Source organism: Scardinius erythrophthalmus, assembly GCF_964197995.2.
Source record: "Scardinius erythrophthalmus genome assembly, chromosome: 16".
In the NCBI taxonomy this organism is placed as follows: domain Eukaryota; kingdom Metazoa; phylum Chordata; class Actinopteri; order Cypriniformes; family Leuciscidae; genus Scardinius; species Scardinius erythrophthalmus.
Window position 1 is genome coordinate 21,056,940 of NC_138236.1, and position 6,103 is coordinate 21,063,042.

General features: G+C 34.3%; 1 long non-coding RNA gene across 1 annotated transcript; it reads right to left on the reverse strand.

Annotated features, from left to right (window-relative positions):
* Positions 1-294: 294 nt before the first annotated feature.
* Positions 295-4,027, reverse strand: LOC308704328. Its single transcript, XR_014031790.1, has 3 exons — positions 3,758-4,027; positions 3,004-3,037; positions 295-1,268 (listed from the first exon to the last, which is right to left on the reverse strand). It is a non-coding gene; the product is annotated as an uncharacterized lncRNA (long non-coding RNA).
* Positions 4,028-6,103: the final 2,076 nt, after the last annotated feature.

Genomic DNA, 6,103 nt, shown 5'->3' on the forward strand with positions numbered 1-6,103 from the left:
CGGCAAAAAACAATCTCGTTAAAATACAGTAATTTTCCATAATTAAATAACAGATTATATCTTTAATATTACATTAAATCTTATGTAATTATTGGGATTTTTAATGTTTTAAAAAGTCATATACACCTTTAAAACAATTAAATACTGTAAATTTAAGGTTTTATAAAATTATTTTATATAATAATGCTGTCTATCTACAGTAATTTTCTTTTAATATAGTTTTTATGTGTAAAATAACAATGAAATTATGTATAAAAAATGCACACAAGTACATAAATTCAAATACAAATGTTTGTAAATTTACAGTTTTATTTTTTATTTGTACAGATCCAATTTCACAACATCTCTAATTAAGTTCTTAATAATAGCAAATTTACAGCCAATTTCTTTTAAATTAACTAAATGTATGAGTACAAATTACCTGCATATTTACAGTATTAGTAATTGAACAAACACTAAACATCAAGATAAGTGATTGATAGGAAATAGAAGCTTAGTATATAATTTAGAACATGTAAAAATATCCACAATAAAAAGCAATTACCGTATACCTTTACAGTATAACTTATTTTAACATTTACAATTACATTTTATCCAAAGTGACTAACCAATTAAGATAATAATTAAAGATAATAAAAAGCAACAAGTGCAGTGACAAGTCCCAGTTAGTCAAGCACAGTACACATAGAAAGGTGTTTTTTTGTTGTTTTTTTTTACAAAGATTTAGTATTATTGGGTGAAGTGTTTATGAAAAAGATGGATCTTTAGCAGTTTCTTGAAAATGTGTTGCGTTGCGCCGGTCATTCCACCACCAGGAAACAGTCCAGGTAAATGTCAGTGAAAGTGGTTTTGTGTCTCTTTGGGATGATGGCACCACAAGGCGCCGTTCACTTGCAGAGCACAAGCTTCTGGAGACACACAGATCTGAAGCATTGAGTTTAGGCATAGGGCTACCTTTAAAGACAACTCTTGCTGCAGCATCTGGATCAGTTGCAGAGGTTTGACTGACACTGGAAGAGCTGCCAGGAGAGCATTACAATAGCCCAGTCTGGATAGAACAAGAGAGTTGTGTAGCTCCGATAGGAAGGGCCTGATCCTCCTAATGATAAGGCAAATCAGCAGGATCGCAGCAAGTATGTTTTGGCTGAAAGCTGAACCATAAGCAGTTCTGTCTTGGCAAGGTTGAGTTGAAGGTGAAGGTCATTCATCCAGCAAGAATTTTCCATCAGGTAGGCTGAGATGCGAGCAGCAACCGTCAGATCATCTAGCTGGATTAAAAGGTAGAGATATGTGTCATTAAGATAGTAGTGATAGGAAAAGTCATGTTTCTAAATGACAGAGCCCCACTAAGCAAAATGATGTCCGAAAGACTTCTTTTCAATGTCTTTGTTACAAAAATCAAAGGTTGAAATGCCGTCCACTGAGGAGCCAGAATGAAAGTTATGACGTCTTTTTTTGACGTGTTCTGCACGTCCGATATAGACGTTCATCGAACCTTCGTACAAGGTTAAAACTAGTTAAAATGTGGCCATTGTGGACATATTTCAACATCATTTATGGTCTCATTTAGACATAATTACTTTGATTATTGCTGTCAGATGATCTTAGTGAGAATGAACAGAGGTTTAGATGTTTATATTCGTTTAATTTGAAGTGTCACCATTGTGGCGATCCGTGTTTGCTTTAGTTGGGCTCTTGGTCCCCGTTCCTTTTATTTTAACTTTTCTTTGGCTGCTGTAACAGTGTGTTTGTGTAACACAATTGTTGTGGCAGAGAAAGCCTAGAAAAAGTATGAGGTGTTGATGATGACATAATTATCACAAAATGGGCCTTTAATATTGTGTTTAAAGTTTTGTGTTTATATTTGCCATTAATAACCAACAACCTTTTGGAACTGCATTATTGGTGCCAAAAACATTAAAATGATCCCTTATTTGAAGGTGTATAAAAAGCATGTGCACATGTTTTGAGCAAGAGTATCATACAGTCACACACAGACATCAAGATTGTGCATATGATTTCCAACAATGGTGACAATTTAAAAAAAAGCTTCATGCTGCAATGCATGATGGGTAGCTTTCATAGTACAAAACTCATCCTTAATTCCCAAGCTTTTTTTGGTTGTCACCGTTGTTGTGATTCATATCCAAAATCTTGATGTCTGTGTGTGACTGTATGATACTCTTGCTCAAAACATAATGTGCACATGCTTTTTATACACTTTCAAATAAATACACCTTCACCAATAATGCAGTTCCAAAAGGTTGTTGGTTATTAATGGCAAATATAAACACAAAACTTTAAACACAATATTAAAGGCCCATTTTGTGATAATTATGTCATCATCAACATTGAACTGATAACACCTCATACTTTTTCTAGGCTTTCCCTGCCACAACAATTGTGTTACACAAACACACTGTTACAGCAGCCAAAGAAAAGTTAAAATAAAAGGAACGGTGACCAAGAGCCCAACTAAAGCAAACACGGATCGCCACAATGGTGACACTTCAAATTAAACGAATATCAACATCTAAACCTCTGTTCATTCTCACTAAGATCATCTGACAGCAATAATCAAAGTAATTATGTCTAAATGAGACCATAAATGATGTTGAAATATGTCCACAATGGCCACATCTGAACTAGTTTTAACCTTGTACGAAGGTTCGATGAACGTCTATATCGGACGTGCAGAACACGTCAAAAAAAGACGTCATAACTTTCATTCTGGCTCCTCAGTGGACGGCATTTCAACCTTTGATTTTTGTAACAAAGACATTGAAAAGAAGTCTTTCAGACATAATTTTGCTTAGTGGGTAGTTAAAAAAAAATAAAAAAATAAAGAAAGATGGGTGGAATCTAACACAATCGTAATCTTGCTGTAGCAAATCCAAACCTTGTGCATACTTTTAGTGCAATCATATGGAATCAGAAGACTGTTATGAACATATGGAATCAGAACCGTTATGATTTTTATGTTTTAATGAATTCTTCCCATACCTTGTTTGCCATGATCATCTGCTTTCCACGTGACCTGAAATCACACACACACACACACACACACACACACACACACACACACAAGTTATTTTAAAACTCAGTATTAGATTTACACATGTCAGAATATGTTCCATTGGGACAATGCAAAGACTCAAATGACTATGATCTTGAAGCTGAGCTGGAAAGGCTAACAGTAATATTTTGAGCTGCCATGTGATTTTAGCTAAGTTACATTTATAGAAAGTAATGTTAAATGAATATGATTTACTGTGACCTAGCTGCACACCTAGTAGGCCTATTTTTAGTAAAACTGTGGCTATTACAATGGTAAAAAATCAGCTAAAAACGTGTTTACTACAATTTTATTATAGTAAAATAAAGTATGTTTTTTAAGAGAAAAGTTTTCAGCTTCCAGACAGTGTTTCAAAATATCCCGCCATTTATTGGTTTAATGTTACTGACTATCATAACGAAGATTTTATACACAATTATGGACTTTAATATGAATAACAAGTCTACTAAAGATTGTTTTAGGTCTTTAAGTTAACAAGTAGAGATGTGGGTTGGGTTCAACTGATCTTTCTTAACACAGATCGATAATTAAAAAACGCATGCTGCATTTTCAGTGTTTTGCCCTGACCCAGTTATAACTGAACATCATTTAAGAATGCTAACGTTAGCATGGAAACTGTCTAACCACTTAACACAAATGTAATATAAAATATCGTACACACATGTAGTATGAGACTCTTACCTCAGCCGTTGATCGGTCGGGATGAGGTCTGCTGTGACGACGAACCAGGCTCACTGAAAAAGGGCGCATTATTTCTGGACTGACTGACAGACTACAAACAACTAATATGTGTTCAGCGCTCCTGCTCACGGCTGGTTGCTTCTGTCGAATACGATTATAGCTTTGATCCACTGTGATCACAATCCACGACTACTTCACGAGCGTAGACTGAAACTTCAAATCTCCCGCTTGCTCTTGACACAGATCGACGACAGAGACAGATCTGTAGGTAGCTAACTGTTGTGGGCGGGACTAGCAGCAACGAAACGTAATGGCGGATAATTTGAATCTGCGCGCGCGCGCGCGGGCACACACACATACACACACACACATACATACATACAAACGCACACAAAGCCACGCAGATTTGGAAAAACGATTCATAAAAGACATAAAATATAGGCCTAAATGACATTTTCGGGCAAATAGCCTACAAATGATGATCAAAATGAACATCTATTTGCAAGACAAAATTAAAAGACTAAATAATTAAATAGGCTTGCCTAATGTGTGTACAAATCTTAAAACTCACTTTAACCCCTACATGCTTAATAATCTTTAAGGAAAACATGTTTAGTGACTGCTAATTTCTGCAGTTATACCTTATTTTATTTGTTTTCTAATTCCACAGAAATAATCTGTAAAATATTACTTAATTTTGTATGTAAAATTACACATAACCCTATAAAATTACAGAGAATTTCCTTTAAAAAAACGTAAAATTAATGTAAAACCAAAATAAAAGCAATTACCTGTAAATTTAATAGTGGACCTTTAAATTACAAAAAATATCTGTAAAATAACAGGTATTCACTGTATAATGACAAAACGACAAAATTCTGTTAAAAAATACAGACCGTTTCCTGTAAATTTACAGTTTTTTTTTACAGTGTACAGGTGAAATTTTGACAATACCTCCCTTACTGTACGTACTGAAAGGTTGGGGTCAGAATCCCCTGTTTCTTCAATTAAATTATATATATCCTTTTGAATGATTACTTTATTCTTATTAAAAATTTAACAATCAAGTAGTATCCTAATCATTTCTGTATTTATTTTCTTTTAGGTGCATTCCAGTGTGTGCCCTTGGGTTGTGTTCACATGCAAGGGGCCTTTTGATGATAATTGTCTTGGGATTGTCTTGGGACTCCTGGAAACTCCATCTGCATACATTCAGTGTATTACAGCCCATTGGTCAAACACAAATTCTTGAACTGTCATTATTTCTGGAAGACCCCTTAGGACTTTCATATATAAAACTCTTCGTCTCTTTGTCCTCTTTTTCTGGACCTTTCCATCATGGCTGTATCTTCTGTATCTCGTCTGCAACAGCTCATAACAACTTTTGCAAAGCTCTTTCTAATACATTTTCAATTCCTCTCTACTCTGCCTCCATCATCTGCTTAATAAATGCTTACAACCTTCAGTGTGGTATGCTTTTCTTTAAAAAAATCATTTTCATAATAAAAATATTTATAAAACAAGTTACAGTGTTTTCCTTAGTAAACCAGCTTCATAATAAAATCTTTATAAAACAAGTTCAGGTGTTTTTCTTAATAAACTATTTTCTCAATATATGGTTACAATGATTATTAATACAAGTGTTTTACACACTGTAAAAGAAAAGTTGACTAAACTTAAAATTCTAAGGCAACTTGCTGCACAGATTTTTTGAGTTGACTCAACTAATAGAGTTTACTCAACTGGAGATGTTATAATCGAGTCAACTCAACTATAGAGATGTTTTAGTTGAGTCAACTCAAAAAATCTGCAGTAAGTTGCCTTATAATTTTAAGTTAAGTCAACTTTTCTTTTTTTACAGTGCAGTAAACACTCTTTCATTATAAAACCACTTTTTTTAGTTACAATTGTGGTTTACTATAACCCATAAATACTTCATATACAACAAGCCATGATTACAATAGAATAATTGCATATTTCACAACAATATCCACATATCTTCATCTATATATCTGTCTTAGTTGACTTGTATAAGTTTGAGGGTCAATTTATACATAATTTCACCTTATTTTCATCAAGTGAACATCTCATGTGTATTTCTTTAGGGAGTGGAGTAAAGGGGCATATTATTGTTCCTGCTTTCCTGGAGTGAAATGTTTTATCAGCCTGTTTAGGTGGATTGCTCTTCTGATAATGAGCTCAGGCCTTCTTCAGCCTCAAAGAGAACTGTTGTTTGTCAGGCAGTGTTGTGTGTGTGTGTGTGTGTGTGTGTGTGTGTGTGTGTGTGTGTGTGTGTGTGTGTGTGTGTGTGTGTGTGTGTGTGTGTGTGTGTGTGTGCATTTTTTA